Genomic DNA, 17,562 nt, shown 5'->3' with positions numbered 1-17,562 from the left:
CTTTAGACTTTCTTATCCCGAGGTTAAGAAATTCACAATAGAAACTTACTTAAACTGATTATTCATCCTTTTAGAATTTAAAAAAAAAATTGAAGTTTTTCTTTGGTAGGCTCTGTATTTGATGATCATGATCCTTTTCTTGAAAGCCTGAATGATGGTAAATCCAAAGAACTGTAAATGAGATAATCAACATGTGATCGAAAAATGTCATTATAGGAGATGACCTAGGAATAAAGAAAAGTTAACGTATCTTACATTAATACATAATATCCTTAGAGTTATTGAAACTGATAATTTTATACAATGTCCAGTTCCATAGTTGTAATAAGTTAAACAGAAGATCATCTACAACAAAACACCAATATGAAATGTTAAGACCGGAACTATCGATTGATTGCTGATGTTTGCCAAATGACAAATACTAGATGCAAAATCAGTAAAACGTTATTTGACTAAAAGCCCAGGTAAAATCTTCGGATTGTTGGATCACAATTTCATTCATACGCCAGTGATTTTCGAAGAAAGCATAATATTTTCGATCTTATTAGAATTCTATTGTTCATCTCTTTGGGGAAAACAAAACAGAAAACAACACTGTATAAATTTTATTCGTCCGAAGCGCTTTTCTTATTTATCTTCATTAGGATCCCTAAAAGCCGAATATTTGAAAGCCAAGGATGTATAAGATCCAAACAAAGAAATTAGGTTTTAGTTGCAGTACATCAAAGGTGGTCGTTAACAAACTTGAACTAATCAATTCAAACATATGTCTAAATAATCCAACCGTTGAAAAGAATATATTGGTATGAATCTTTACAGGAATAACCAAACATTATATTTTTTAAATACAATTTTTGCGTATAATAGTCTAAATGAACACTGTAAAACGTCGGAACGCTTCAAAATACGATATAATGCCTATGTCCGCACAAACTGTCTTTAATGGCTCGAAATGTAAACTAAAAGCTAATTTAAAAATATGCTTCATTTAAATGGAAATGACATCGTCGATAAGTCGAAATTAAAGTCACAATAATAAGAATTTTTAGGCAAACGTCACTATCCCTTGAAATGAAAAAAATATGCCTTCTCTTTCGTCGCATCAGATTAATTAAAAAAAGTATGTTGTTAATCTTCTAAGGATTTTTAAGGGTTGTGCTGGTTTTATAGACTTGTAACAAAGTTTCCAGACGATGGCGATACCGTTGTCTTAAAAGACGTAACCAGATAAAATCTGCGTCTTTGAATTCAATTCGATCTAGATCAACTTGAGCGTTGCTTCCGACATTGGCTCTCTGTAGAATATTGTAAATTCTATCATTTACTTACGGAAGTGTTAAAATGGAGGTGTAAAAATGGATTGATATCGATAAATAATTATTAAATCAATAGAATAGAAGCAGACAAGCATTAATTTAGATCGCATTACGATGGTCGATTGGATATTCTGCGACCATATAGAGGAACTTGTAAACGGCTTTGATGCAGTGTCAAAACATTATACTACCTCTATATAAAACGTAAAATAATAAAAATACGGAACTGCAAGGAAAATTCAAAACGAAAAGTCCTTTATAAAATTGCAAAATTAGAAGCTCAAACACACCTAACGAATGGAAAACAACTGTCATATTCCTGACTTGGTACAGGCATATCCTTTTGTAGAAAAGGGTGGATTTAACCTGGTTTCATAGCTAGCAAAACCTCTCACTTGTATGACAGTCGCATTGGAATCCATTATATTGACAATAATGTGTGAGCAAAAACAAACAGACATAATAGGTAAAAACGTCATAAAATTGGGGTACAGCAGTCAACATTGTAATATAATCTTAATAATAAACTTAACAAATGCTTCGGACAAACGGTTTAAAAGCCGACGAATGAATAGTAAAGTGACGGTAATTTGATGTTGGTATCTTTTACTAAATTGTCTAAACGACTTGACTTTGATATTGTAGTTTGTGTTACCTTGCGTTATTGTCTGATCAAAGAACATTTTCATTCCTAATGACAACAATGGGTGTAATTTAAATGACTTATAAACTAAAGTTATCATACTAATATATTTACTCTGCTTAACATTTTAAGTCATTTTTCATTAATTTTATGACGTGAAATCCAAAGCCAAAGGATATAAACAAATAAAACTATCAAGTTGTTACATATTTTAGGATAATATTTATGTTTGTATTGATAAATAAAACTATTAAATTCGAATCAGCGTAAACATATATGCTCAAGTTATGAATAATTTCTCATTTTAAATACATTACGACATTTGTAAGTCTTTGGACTTTCAAATTAAAAATCAACGGCTTGAATCATATCAATTGGGTAAAATCTTACCAAATTAATCATTGTATAGTGCGTTCATGATATACGAAGAAAACAATATAAGTACATTTCCATGCACATTGATACATTTTAAAAAAGAACATTAGTCGCAAGACTGTGATTTCAAAAAAGGCGAAATCACTAATCTAAAATTGTGTGACATGCTTTAAATAGTAAACAAATAGAAATTTCCAAGAATATGTAAGGAATATTTTCAGTTACAACACAATTCCGTTGATAGTTGAATGTGATTGCAAAAGTGTGTATGTAAAAGAAAGAAGATACAATGGGGTAAACAGAAAAAAAAACATCAGTTGAAGAAAGACATACAACACCATAGCAACATCATTTATTAAAATGGATGATACACATGACATCAGCGATCTGGTGTTAAACAAACGTAACTCATTTTGTTTTAATATTTAATTATCCTTTTCTGTACATTTCTTGTTATAAGTAGGTAATAATTTTCTCCATTTCTGTTTTCCTTTTCAGATCAATCTTCATGAATTAAAAGAAGAAAACGTATGTATCGTCTAATCATTTGAATATTGTCATCGTTCCGTTATTCACGTTAAACCTCCTTATAACCCTCCAAATAACAAATATATTTAACAAAAATTACAAATTAATATTTACCTGTTGAAAGAATGAAAATGAGCAAGGTCTTCCAAGTTAACTCCATCATAATTTGTAACAAAACTGTCACTCTGTAACTTATATATCATCAGCTGATTTTAATCCTATACAAAGAAGTTTAAATTGCTCAACGTGTATGCTATCGGTTAAAACAGATTTAATTTATGTATGTATATGGATGGATTCCTTATTCCGTTCCAATATAATACATTGTAAACTGGTGGATTGGAATGTAAATTATACAAGTAATATAACAACAACAAATTACGTGAATGTTATATAAAAGAGGGGCGAAAGATACAAGAAGGACATTCAAACTCATAAATCGAAAATAAACTGACAACGCCATGGCTAAAAAAAAGAAAAAAAAACAAACAGACAGACAGACAAACAATAGTACACAAAACACAACATAGAAAACTAAAGAGTAAGCAACACGAACCCCAGCAAAAACTGGGGGTGATCACAGTTGCTCTGGAAGGGTAAGCAGATCCTGCTCCACATGTGGCACCCGTCGTGTTGCTCGTATTAGAACAAAACCCGATGTGCCGAAATTACTTAAACCTGGAAACGTCTTGACGTGTGTTTAACCAGATATGTTTCATTTTCTTTAGCAAATGTCCACAAAGCATCGATCAACATTAAATAGATTTATTAAATTATTAATGGAAAGTCTAAGAATTTCAGCAAATTGTTTGATGTACTCACTATTTTAGATTTTTTTAAATTATAAATGTCAATGAAAGCTTCCATTAAATCGGTGCCACTGCTGGTAGCAGTTATCTTGTGATTTTGATTTCTTACAACTTGGTCGGTGACACTGCTAGTAGATGCTTTCTTATAGTTTTGATTTACTGCAACAAGATGTAGATGTCTGACACTATTGAATGGAGTTATTTTATAATTATTGTTTACTACCACAAGATCGGAGCCACTGCTGGTAGAGGTTATCGTGTTATTGTGCTTTATTAACACTGTGTGCCACTGCAGGTACAGATTATCGTGAGATTTTTTTTCGCCATTACTTTGTCAGTGCCACTGCTGGTAGTGAGTTTGAAAGCATGAGCCCTTCATTTTCTTGTTTAATTAATTGGATCTAATTCTCATATATCAATAGACGATAGTTCAAGGGACAGAAGTTTTCAGCATCAAACCTACTCAGCTTCCTTCAATTCAGTTAATTATGTTATTTATAATGAAGATACTTCTCTCTGTTTGTTTACTTATTCAGTGGGTTGTTTGTTTGTTTTTTATCACAAAACAATGAAATAAGAATAGCGAAAAGTTGACTATTTATTTGCTGAACACTTCAGCAAAGGAGCAGTTTAAAATACTGTTGATGTGTTTGAGCTTTTGATTTTGCCATTTGATAAAGGACTTTCCGTTTTGAATTTTCCTTGGAGTTCGGTATTTTTGTTATTTTACTTTTTAATATCATTTTCTCCAGTAAGAGATCATGAAGGCCATTGCATCATTGTGTGGTTTGACTTATGTTTAGCCATTTTCCAGTTCCATTCTATTGGTCATATTCCACTTGTGTTATCTTTTATATAAGTACTCCTGACTTATGCGTGAAAATATGTCTTGCAAACTTACATATCATGAATCATTAATGAATAATGTTGAACAAATATTATCTTATTGAATCACTTTTAAAGCATCTCAATTGGGAAATAAAACGTACAGGCGTGTTTTGAAATAAGTAGCTGTTTTCAAACTGTTAGTTTAGTTTGTAATTATTTCATTTGATTACTGAAGCAAAAAGAATCAAACACATACTTTACCTTCTTAAGTAGTCTGCTTTTTGAAAGATAACAATATTATATAGAGGATGTACATTTTAAAGTAACAAATAATCATATCATAGATAAGAACTCCATGAATTATTAAAACTACTACATTGGAGTATTATGGAAAAGAAAAAAGAAAATGTAATGAATGCAGTTAAATATTTTGCTAAAGATAATTATGAACATGAAATATATATCTTTTTACGTTCATGTATCTTAAAGCAGTACATGCATAACTAGTGTGATCAAATCAAGATGTAATCACACGTAATATTTTAAGCTATTTGTAAAAGGAGTATAACCAATTTCCCATATAATAATTTAGCTCATAGAATCGTAACATGATGTTGAAAATTCTACACAGAAGAACAAGTGATCAGTATGCTGGATTTTTTCATTAACAACATATTGGTTGAATTTGGAGAATTTTTCCAGCAGGTTGTCGGCATGGGAAACAAGTGTGCACCTCTCCTTTTCGACCCTTTTTTTCCATATGAGTCGGAGTTCCTTCATACACTTAATCAAAGAAACTAGATCATTCAATTTCACGTACAGGTATGTTGATGATATTCTTTCCAATCCAAACTTTTCTGATTTGGTCCTATTAGTACGACCTCCTGAAATATAGATTACAGAACTACAGTAACAGATTCATTTGCCTCATTTTTAGACATATACCTCGATTTTGACTACAGTTGTCACCTGAGAACTAGACTGTCTATGCCAACATAAGCAGCAATATTCCAACTTCACCCGCGTATGGAGTATACATTTCTCAACTCATACGATATGCAACAGCTTACAACTGTTACTCATACTTTGTAAAACATCATCGGTGTCTCAGCAAAACATTAATGAGTCAGGTTTTTGTCAAGAACGTCTTATCCTTTTTTTCTCAAAAAGTTCATCGGAAAGTACCAAGACATAATAGATAAATATTCAGTTTCTACTTCACAAATAATACAGGATGGTCTTGGGTTATGGATTATAGGTGTTGATGCTCGGTATTTGTGCATCCAGCTTTCAAGTTTTTTGGTTTTAGGCGTTCCTGATGTGGGTTGGTCCAGAGGTGCGGTTCGGACGCATGAGGTTTTTATAGTGTTGCTTATATTTTGTATACCCTTGTATTAAATTTTAGTTAACTGGAACTTAATCGGGAAAGTGTATATGTACTTATATTTAACCCTTACCATGCGGGGGCCGTAATATTACGGCCGAACCCAGACCACCGTTATTTGGCACCTATGGCGCTCCATACATTTGGAGGTCAACGTAATGCCATTTAAATCGAAATGTATGCATGTTTCCTTAATCTTACACAATTAATTGTCATCTTTCTCACTTTTAATGTTCATTTTGAGCTCAAATACGAACTTGGAAAATTGAAATCGGACAAAATTGGGTTATTTGCAGGGGTGGGCTTACCTTCGAGGTCTGAAACACGAAGTTGTGAGGCCTGAAACTTGGACAAATAGTGTAAACCCCAAGGCATATAACTACTGATCGTGTCTATTATCAAAATACGCCTAGGCAACGACTACTTCCGGTTGCAGGTCCAGTTAAAGTAAAAAATCGGAAAAAGTCGGAAATTTTTAGAATTTTGGTGCAAATGACCTTTTTTAGACTGGTGTACCCAGATCAGTTTCACTCCGACCTAACAACTGTTGTGATTAATGTGTTCACTGGGGTCCACTCTACATGCAAACTACAGTTGGATGAATCTATTAGCATCCCTCGGACTTCCAGGTCGAGAAAAGGAACGTAAAAACGTCAAAATTGACGCCTTTTGCACCTGAGGACCACATTTGGGGCAAATTCTCACCCACACTCCCCCGCCTCCTCACCCCGACCACCCCACCCCGTGATCCCCTATCTTAGATTTAATGCAATCAATATGCATCAGCATCAGGGTACAGCTCATTTGCATATAATTTGCATATTTTTGCAAATAATCGAAAATTAGACAATTTCTGGAAACAATTCAGCATGGTAAGGGTTAAGTATACTGTATATACTTTCAACTACAAAAACTTCTTTTGCTGGCGTCTTTGTGAGTTATAATTGTATGTTTGCTTAGGTTTTTTAAGTCAGCTGTGTTCGAAATCTTTGATGTATAGGTGTTACAGTGAATTTGAAAAATCAGGGATTTTGTAAAATCTCTCAAATAATCAGTGATTTTGTAACATTGCCATAAAAGTGCGAGGTTTGGCTAGCCACAAAACCAGGTTCAACCTACCATTTTTTTTCTTAAAATGTCCTGTACCAAGTCAGGAAAATGGCAGTTGTTATCTTATAGTTCGTTTCTGTGTGTGTTGCATTGTCGTTTATTTTTTGTTCACTTCAGTGTTTCTGTTGTTTCGTTGTTTCCACTTATAGTTGATGTGTTTCCCTCGGTATTAGTTTGTAACACGGATTTGTTTTTGTCTCAATCGATTTATGACTGTCGATCAGCGGTATACTATTGTAGCCTTTATTTGTAAAATCACTAACAGATTCAGTGATTCTGTAAAATTCCTGAAATTGTAAGGGGTTTTATAAAATCACTGAAAACATTACTAGGGATTTTGTAAAATCCCTAATTACAAATTAAGACTTGATATGAGAAATGTGTTTTTCTTAATATAAATAGTCCGTTGATTTTGAAATATATTTTTTCCAATAAACACTACTACATTTGTAGTTAACAAAAAACTAGTGTACACTGATTATACATAAAAATCATATACACTAATATTTAATAATACAACTTACTTATTTTTCATGTAAGTTTTGCTGACATCTACTGTTACATAATTACCCTGCTTTTCGACAGGCATATCTATGGCGGTAACATCTATTTCTTTCCAGAACATCCACATTAAAAAAAACTGTCCATCACAAATGGAAGACAGTTTAACGGCTTGTCGAAAAGATATGAAATTATCAATAGATACAGCTGACTGACTATAAAACAGGGAATCAGTGGGTTCAAGGTGGTTTCTAGTGTATGACACTAACAAATTGCCATGTTTGGTAACAAGACGATAACCTTTCTCTGACTTTTCATGGACACAGCCATTATATTTCTCGGGTCACCTTTTCCACAACCAATAACTGGGAAATTAATAACACAATACATCCAAAATCTACTCCTTCTAAAACTCTATTAGACCGACTTAACATACGATTGACTTGTTTTTCCTTTGATTGAGAAGCGTTCGCACGTTCATTTTCAATGACCGTTTTCGTATCACACAGTTAGCAAATTACTTTTGATGTAAACTCTTCTATTATGACCGATTTTCCGCACAAAATATGTAGTGTTTTTACAAGAAGAACACAAAGCTGCATTCAATGCAGTTGTTTGACATACAACCCACATATCAGTTTTCGGTTTAGTACATGTGTTTTCGTCATTAGTATTTATATTGGGCTACATGTTTGCTAAATCTGACAAATGCTCTTCGCTGTTAATTTCTAATTAAAATTTATCGGGGAGTGAGGAGGATGTTATTCAAACTTTTGTCGAGGTTTACCAGAACAATTTTACATTCCGGCTCTAAATATTTAATCTCACTAATGATGTTTGCAGTGAATTCGGCACCATTAACACTTTGAAGAATGTTCGGAGTACCAAAAAGAAGGAAGATGTCAAATGTTTATATTTGATTATAGAATTTGATACAATTGATGTTATACTATGCAGTAATTACAGAAACACTATAGATCTAAAAACATACTTTCGAACAATGTAATTATAAGAGTTTGCTTTGTCTTCTTTCTGTGGCTCTTCAGCAATAAGTTCTACAAACTCTTCATAATTTCCCCTGTTCCATATGTTACATTTTAATTTTCCTCACTTTTATTTGAAGTAACTTTTGTGCTTCTGATTTAAAGACATCTGTGTCTAAGCCATTTTTCTACTGTTGTCAGTTGTTTAGTGAAAACTGCTTCATTTTGTTTACATAGAATTAATATGAAAGGATAGCTTAAGCTCAAACTTGTTGAGTGTAACTGCTGTAGGCTTTTTCTTCAAGAATTTTTTAAGCAAAAAGATTTTTTTGTTTTACAAATTCCCTGCATTTAACATGTTTAATCAGGAAATCTGTAAAGAAGATTTGAATTATTTCAGTGATTTTGAAAAATCCCTAGTCAAAATAAGGCATTTTATAAAATCACTAATCAGTTCGGTGATTATACAAAACCACTGAAATTTCAGGTAAAATCCCTGATTTTACAAATTCACTGTAACATATATACACATATTTTTTCTATGTTGTGTTTAGTGTGCTGTTGTTTGTCTTTTGGTCATTTTTTTAGTTTTTTGCGGGGGGCCTCGGTGGCCGAATGCTTAAAGTAGTCGAACTACTGTATCACTAGCCGGTCAACACTAATGGGTGTGAGTTCTAATCCCGCACGGGGTTGGTGCACTCGACTCCAATTTTAATTGACTAGGATTGTCAGTTTTCCTACCGATGGTCGGCGGTTCTCTCCGGGCACTCCGACTTCCTCCACCAATAAGAACTGACCGCCACGAAATAGCACAATAGTGTTAAAAGTGGCGTTAAACACCAATCAATCAATCGTTTTTTGCAATGGCATTGTCAGTTTGATTTCAACTTTCGAGTTTGAATATCTCTTTGCCATCGTCTGCATTCTTTTACGCAGTTTTGGCTGCTGGATTCCGAGTATGCAAGTAGTCATGTCAACTAGTTATGTCTGCTTGGGTAGCTCGTCCAGTTTTTTTATAAAACGGAATCATAAACAACTGTCATATAAGTAGGAGGTTAAGCTTGTATACCATGTTCTGGAGATCATTGAAATGAAAAGAAGTACAATGTTTTATTATGTCAAAATAATTTTGAAGCCATATAAATGTGTTTCGATACTAACTTTCTTGTAACATTGTATTGTATCATATTCATTTTGTAAATTGGGATTCAGTGGGCTTGGTTTACTTCCAGTTGAACAAAATAGCCCATGTAGCCCATATAGTCCGGTTCATCAACATTTATAATTTTATAAACAACTGAATCTTTTACAATATCGATACTCCGCTAATGTTTTCTGTCCTGCCTCAGTTTATAAATGATCTTACTGTTGTTGTTTTGCTTCTTCGTATGATTTGTTTTATCCTGCTGTGCCTCCTTGTTTTTTAAAATCCACACTCTCAGTCATTTTTTTATTATTATTTTATTTTTTTGTATTGAAATTGTGCTGGAGGAACAATTCATTTGCAATTTGGAGAACAGAAATATGATGCATGTCACATTTCTTCAAGGGTACCCAATTCTTGATTCCACCTAATGACATCTTTCATTATATTCAACTTACGGATGTCGACATGATGAAATAACTAGATTTTTACAAGAAAGAATTAAAAAAAATAAAACTCGATACACGCAACTGCAACATCGTAATCACTGAAATGTTATGCTGATACAGTACATCAGAAGAGAAATCTGTTTATTTCACCAAGACTGATCAAAACAATGTTCATACATAAAAGGTTACCTTATCTTTAAACAAAATGACAAGAAGAGAATTGATATTATATACGAAAATAATAGAATGTGCATGTCAGTTTGTAATTTTTAATATCCGGCGTCCTTTGCATGTTAAAACATTATTCTAGATTGAGGTAAAAATGATCACCTTTTAAGATAAAGACAAATCGACCAAAGAAATAATTTTATCTTATTGCGAAAATAATTAACTTCACTGTTGCTACAACAAATCAATCGAAAATCCTAGTAACGTATTTCAAACGATATTATATCCTATTTGGTTAAAGCTGAATAAGAAATTTTACTGGTGAGTTGTAACAATAGCTGTCGGGTGAAAGAGAGGCGAAGGATACAAAAGGGACATTTAAACTCATTAGTCGAAAATAAATGGACAACGCCATGGCTTAAAACGAAAAAGACAAACAGACAAACACCAGTACACAAAACACAACATAGAAAACCAAAGACTGAGCAACACGAACCCTTCCAAAAACTGGGAATGATCTCAGGTGCTCCGGAAGGGTAAGCAGATCCTGCTACTGCTGAATAAAAAGGAAAACGATATTAAAGGGGAAATTAAAAAAAAATCGAATTCCAAGGTGAACAAACTACATCATGGCAAATAAAAAATGATAAAGAGTCAAAGAAGATACAATAAAACGCTAAAGATAATAGTAAAAATTGATCAAAACGAACCACACCAAAACCGGAGATGAACTCAGGTGATTACTATTTTAGGCACTGAAAATTGATTTCTTAAAATATTTTTTTTAAAAATGTCTAAGGAAAAGGCAAGCGAACAACTATCTAGTATTTGGAGCCAAAAGAACAATTCTTTAGTATTTGGACACCAAAGAATTCGTCTATAGTACAAGTAGACCTCGATCCCCATCTTCTAGAGAACAAAGAATTTATTTTAACAAAAAACTGTTCCGTGAAACCTTTTGCGTACCTATTGGAAGAGCAGCATCAGCAAAGTTAGCAGACCTCACAATGTACGTTATTTTCGAGAACATTTTACAACACTTTCAACACAGAAACAAAATGATAGTGACTTCAAAATTTAGGGATGACGGCTGGATTTTATATTCCAGGCCTGTAGAGGAAATACACGAGCTGATTACAATAGTTAACACTGTACACTCGCACCTACGAATTTTCACATAATGAAACAATACTCCTTGACATTGTCATATACAACGAAATTAAAACACATATCAAACTAACTGAAACCTTTCAATATCTGCACAGACACAGCTAACACCTGAAAAGTATTTTCAAAGGATTTATTAAGGGTGAAATATTGAGATACATCAAAAACACAAACTGAACTTAAAAAGCAGCTCGAATCTTTTGAAATACGTCTTTTCAAACGAGAGTATAACATTTCCAAAGTCAATGAAATTTGTAATCAAACACAAAATACCGAAATGAAAAATTTGCATATACAACACCCATTGAAACGGGAGCAACCACTAGTAATTTAACAATATTCAACCGGTGTATACAGAAACTAAAAAGAAATATCGGTATAGTAATGAAAAACTGGAAACTTATTTTACATAATCTAATATGTACGGAGCCCTGTTGGTCTCACACAGATTATAAAGTGTCTTTTAAAGTCCTGCGCTGAAAATGTGTAAAGTCTAGCGCTGGAGATGTAAAGTCTAGCGCTAGAGATGTAAAGTCTAGCGCTGGAGATGTAAAGTCCAGCGCTGAAGATGTAAAGTCTAGCGCTGGAGATGTAAAGTCCATCGCTGGAGATCTAAAGTCTAGCGCTGGAGATGTAAAGTCAAGCGCTGAAGATGTAAAGTCTAGCGCTGGGGATGTAAAGTCTAGCGCTGGAGATGTGTAAAATCTAGCGCTGGAGATATGCAAAGTCTAGCGCTGGAGATGTAAAGTCAAGCGCTGGAGATGTAAAATCAAGCGCTGGAGATGTAAAGTCTAGCGCTGAAGATGTAAAATCAAGCGCTGGAGATGTAAAGTCAAGCGCTGAAGATGTAAAGTCAAGCGCTGAAGATGTAAAGTCTAGCGCTGGAGATGTAAAGTCAAGCGCTGGAAATGTAAAGTCCAGCGCTGGAGATGTAAAGTCAAGCGCTGGAGATGTAAAGTCTAGCGCTGGAGATGTAAAATCAATCGAATTATACGAATTCCAAACAAAAAGAAATAAGAAAATTCAGCAAAGAGTCAGAAACTCACTAAAATAAGTAAGAAAATACCAAATCGAGAATAAAAAAATTTATAGACGGAAGAAGAAATGAAGCACACTATGACCAGCAAACAACCATTAGATAGCTGATAGTGGGGGCATAAAGAACCCTCAGATAGCTGATAGTGAGCATAAAAAACCCTCAGATAGCTGATAGTGGGCATAAAGAACCCTCAGATAGCTGATAGTGGGCATAAAGAACCCTCAGATAGCTGATAGTGGGAATAACGAACCCCTTGATAGCTAAAAGTGAGCATAACGAACCCTCAGATAGCTGATAGTGGGCATAGCAAACCCTTAGATAGCTAATAGTGGTCATAACGGACCCTCAGATAGCTGTTTGTGGGCAAAGCGAACCCTCAGATGGCTAATAGTGGGCATAAAGAACCCTTAGATAGCTGATAGTGGGCATAAAGAACCCTTATATAGCTGATAGTTGGAATAACGAACCCTAAGATAGCTGATAGTGGACATAACGAACCCTCAAATAGCTGATAGTGGGCATAAAGAACCCTAAGATAATTGATAGTGGGAATAACGAACCCCTAGATAGCTAAAAGTGGACATAACGAACCCTCAGATAGCTGATAGTGGGCATAGCGAACCCCTAGATAGCTAATATTGGGCATAACGAACCTTTAGCTAGCTGAAAATGGGCATAAAGAACCCTTAGATAGCTGATAGTGGACATAAAAAACCCATAGATAGCTGATAGTGGGCATAACGAACCATTAGATAGCTGATAGTGAATAGAATAGAATAAAGGTTGGCGACATTGGCGACGTTGGCGAACAGTATTGATTTCATAAAGGTTGGCGACGTTAGCGACGTTGGCGAACAGTAATGATTTCGTAAATGTTGGCGACGTTGGCGAATAGTAATGATTTCGTAAATGTTGGCGACGTTGGCGACGTTGGCGAACAGTAATGATTTTGTAAATCTTGGCGACGTTGGCGACGTTGGCGAACATTCACACAATCCTGTACCAGAATGCAGCTTTCTAAAGGTTCGTTATGCCAACTATCAGCTATCTAAGGGTTCGTTATGCCCACTATCAGCTATCTGAGGGTTCGCTTTGCCCACTACCAGCTATCTAAGGGTTCTTTATGCCCACTATCAGCTATCTAAGGGTTCGTTATGCCCACTATCAGCTATCTAAGGGTTCGTTATGCCCACTATCAGCTTTCTAAGGGTTCGTTATGCACATTATCAGCTATCTAAGGGTTCGTTATGCCCACTATCATCTATCTGAGGGTTCGTTATGACCACTATCAGCTATCTAAGAGTTTGTTATGCCCACTATCAGTTATCTGAGGGTTCGCTTTGCCCACTATCAGCTATCTGAGGGTGTTTTGTTCTTTGCTGCGTAATGCCCACTATCAACTATCTAAGGGTTCTTTATGCCCACTATCAGCTATCTAATGGTTCGTTATGCCCACTATCAGCTATCTATGGGATTTTTATGTCCTCTATCAGCTATCTAAGGGTTCTTTATGCCCATTTTCAGCTAGCTAAGGGTTCCTTATGCCCAATATTAGCTATCTAGGGGTTCGCTATGCCCACTATCAGCTATCTGAGGGTTCGTTATGCCCACTTTTAGCTATCTAGGGGTTCGTTATTCCCACTATCAGTTATCTGAGGGTTCTTTATGCCCACTATCAGCTATCTGACGGTTCGTTATGCCCACTATCAGCTATCTGAGGGTGTTTTGTTCTTTGCTGCGTAATGCCCACTATCAACTATCTAAGGGTTCTTTATGCCCACTATAAGTTATCTAAGGGTTCTTTATGTCCACTATCAGCTATCTAAGGGTTCTTTATGCCCACTATCAGTTATCTAAGGGTTCTTTATGTCCACTATCAGCTATCTAAGGGTTCTTTATGCCTACTTTCAGCTATCTGAGGGTTCTTTATGCCCACTTTCAGCTATCTGAGGGTTCTTTATGCCCACTATCAGCTATCTGAGGGTTCTTTATGCTCACTATCAGCTATCTGAGGGTTCTTTATGCCCCCACTATCAGCTATCTAATGGTTGTTTGCTGGTCATAGTGTGCTTCATTTCTTCTTCCGTCTTTAAATTTTTTTATTCTCGTTTTGGTATTTTCTTACTTATTTTAGTGAATTTCTGACTCTATGCTGAATTTTCTAATTTCTTTTTGTTTGGAAATCGTATAATTCGATTGATTTTACATCTCCAGCGCTAGACTTTACATCTCCAGCGCTTGACTTTACATCTCCAGCGCTGGACTTTACATCTTCAGCGTTGGACTTTACATCTCCAGCGCTAGACTTTACATCTTCAGCGCTTGACTTTACATCTCCTGCGCTAGACTTTAGATCTCCAGCGCTGGACTTTACATCTCCAGCGCTAGACTTTACATCTTCAGCGCTGGACTTTACATCTCCAGCGCTAGACTTTACATCTCTAGCGCTAGACTTTACATCTCCAGCGCTAAACTTTACACATCTTCAGCGCAGGACTTTAAAAGACACTTTATAATCTGTGTGAGACCAACAGGGCTCCGTAAATATGTGCATGTCACCATACTTAATCAAAAGCCCATTATAGTTTATATAAGACATAAAAACTTACAGGCACTTTTATCAAAGCATTAGCAGGTACAGTACTTTTGATTTTTCACAACACAATATGATACTGAGCTCTTATAAAATCGACAAAGGAAACCAATGTATGGTAAAAATATAACATACAAAATAAAACAATGACTCTTATGACAATCTTACCCTACGGAACGCAGCACTTGCAGATTTATGAACCAACAATAACATCGTCATTAAACAGGCAGATAAAGTTAGCGCAGGGATATATCTGTCTACATTCAAGAAACTGGAGTCAGTTTCACAAAAAAAAACTTACGACTAAGATTGATCGTAAGTATACTGAATTGTTCATGACTTACGACCAATCTTAGATGTAAGTTTTTTTGTGAAACCGACTCCTGGGCGTTAACTTGCCAATGGAACATTACACTAAACACTAGACTTGGACCCAACACGGACATTAAGCACAGAAATAAATGCTAGCTATGCACGAAGATGGTTTCATCGATATAAAAAACCTTTAAATATTTGACGCAATAAAATCGAATACCTGGCGGATTTTATCTATTGTCCAAGATTCACAAAGTTAATAACCTAGAAAGATCTATTATTTCAGCGCACGGTCATGTAACTGAAAAAAAGTCTGAATTTATTGATTTCTTCCCTCGGACATATGCAAGTTGGGGCTTACTATTTCATATCAATACAATACAATACTCTATTCTCTAAAAAAAAAAACACAAAAATATCAAAGGTACAGAGAATGACATGCAAAAAAAGGATACAAAATATAATAGAAAATTGTATCAAACACACTACTCATTAATGAAGGCAAATGCAGACATCTTCACGATTATTACACATGCAGATGGAATGGATGCACATGTAGAGATATTTGGAATTCTCAACCAGAAAATATCCACCAACTGAATACCTGGTTACAATGCCTATGATGGTACTGACGAACAATTTCATCTTTAAGAGGTCACTACTTACAAATGAATGGAACGGCAATTGGTACCCATCGTATGCAAGCATATGTATGGATATAAAAGAAAAACAACTCCTTGAATCCTATATTCGAAAAAAAGATCTTAATTTACATTGATGGTTGATGTGGATATGAAATGTAGCTATAGATTCTAAATATTCTAAAAATTGATGTCGCTCACTTTGATCTATGTGCATCTTCAAAAATGGCCACTCACCAACATTATAGACTAAAATATAGATCATGGTCAAAATAACTTTTTTGTTGATCTTGTATTGCTGATCATTTTTGCTGTTCACAGTTTCTATCTATCTTTTATAGACTTTGCCCAAAACGACAAAACATGAATAAAAATGATCATTTAAGGATAATTACAACTTTACCGGTCATCCAACTTTTTTGTTTCATATTTTTAGATCTTGCATGGCTGGTCATTTTTTACTGTTTACAGTTCCTGCTTATCTATAATATTTTGAAATTTAGATGATTCGAAAAATTATTAAATGAGTCTAAAATTGTCATTTACGGTGTATAACTCATGTAAGGAGTCATCCAAAGGTTTAAGTTGTATAGAAATTGTGTAGATCTTGTTGTACGGATCATTTGGCTGTTTACAGTTTCCACCTATCTATTATAGATTTTTAGTTAATTAGCAAAATCACAAGGATTAGTCAATCCGTCTTATATGGCATAAAATGTTGTTGCTGTTTACAGTATCAAATTTATTCGTTCAGTGTATGTTTACTTGTTTTTGTTAATATGATTTTGATTGAGTTAAGCCATTTCAATTGATATTTTATAGTGTGTCTTTCTATGTTGTAGTGTTACACTACTATTTCAGGTTAGGATGAAGATTTGCGCCTGTTAAAACGTTTAAACCCGCTGCATTTGTTTGCACCTGTCTGAAGTCAGGAACCTGTTTCAGTGGTTGTTGTTTGTTGATGTGGTTCTTAAGTGTTTCCCTCTCGTTTTTTATATAGATTAGACCGTTGGTTTTCCTGTTTGTATTGTTTTACACTGGTCATTTTGGGGCCTTTTATAGCTTGCTGTTCGGTGTGAGCCAAGGCTCCGTGTTGAAGGCCGTACTTTGACCTATAATTGTTTACTTTTTACACATTGTGACTTGGATGGAGAGTTGTCTCATTGGCACTCATGCCACATCTTTTTATTTCTATCTACCTATCTATCATACTTTTCGAGATAATTGGCAAAAACACGTATATTTGTCAAAAACAATTATTTAATAGATATAACTCCTTAAGGCAACATCCAACTGTTAGTTCAATTGGCTTTTTTTGTAGATCTTGTATTGCTGATCATATTTGCTGTTTACAGTTTGTATCTATTTATTACAGTTTTGGGAAAAATACGCAAAAAAATAAAAATTACGAAAAGAAATCGTCAACTCAGGGCAATACCTCCTTTCAGAGTCATCCATCGGTTTCGGTCAATTTTCATTTATGTAGATCTGTTCATTGCTTTTACCTTTATGGTCTATTTTTAGCCATGGCGGCCACTTTTGTTAGCTGACTGGCATAAACAAAAAATA

At 34.6% G+C, this 17,562-nt stretch overlaps 1 protein-coding gene across 8 annotated transcripts in view; it reads left to right on the top strand.

Moving 5' to 3' along the window:
* The window catches only part of LOC127731028 (cytochrome P450 20A1-like), a 249,664-nt gene that overhangs the window by 163,309 nt on the left and 68,793 nt on the right, over positions 1 to 17,562 (top strand). The window lies entirely within an intron of this gene.

This window comes from Mytilus californianus, unplaced genomic scaffold, assembly GCF_021869535.1.
Source record: "Mytilus californianus isolate M0D057914Y unplaced genomic scaffold, xbMytCali1.0.p SCAF_2, whole genome shotgun sequence".
Taxonomy (NCBI): domain Eukaryota; kingdom Metazoa; phylum Mollusca; class Bivalvia; order Mytilida; family Mytilidae; genus Mytilus; species Mytilus californianus.
This window is presented reverse-complemented; position numbering and strand designations above follow the sequence as displayed.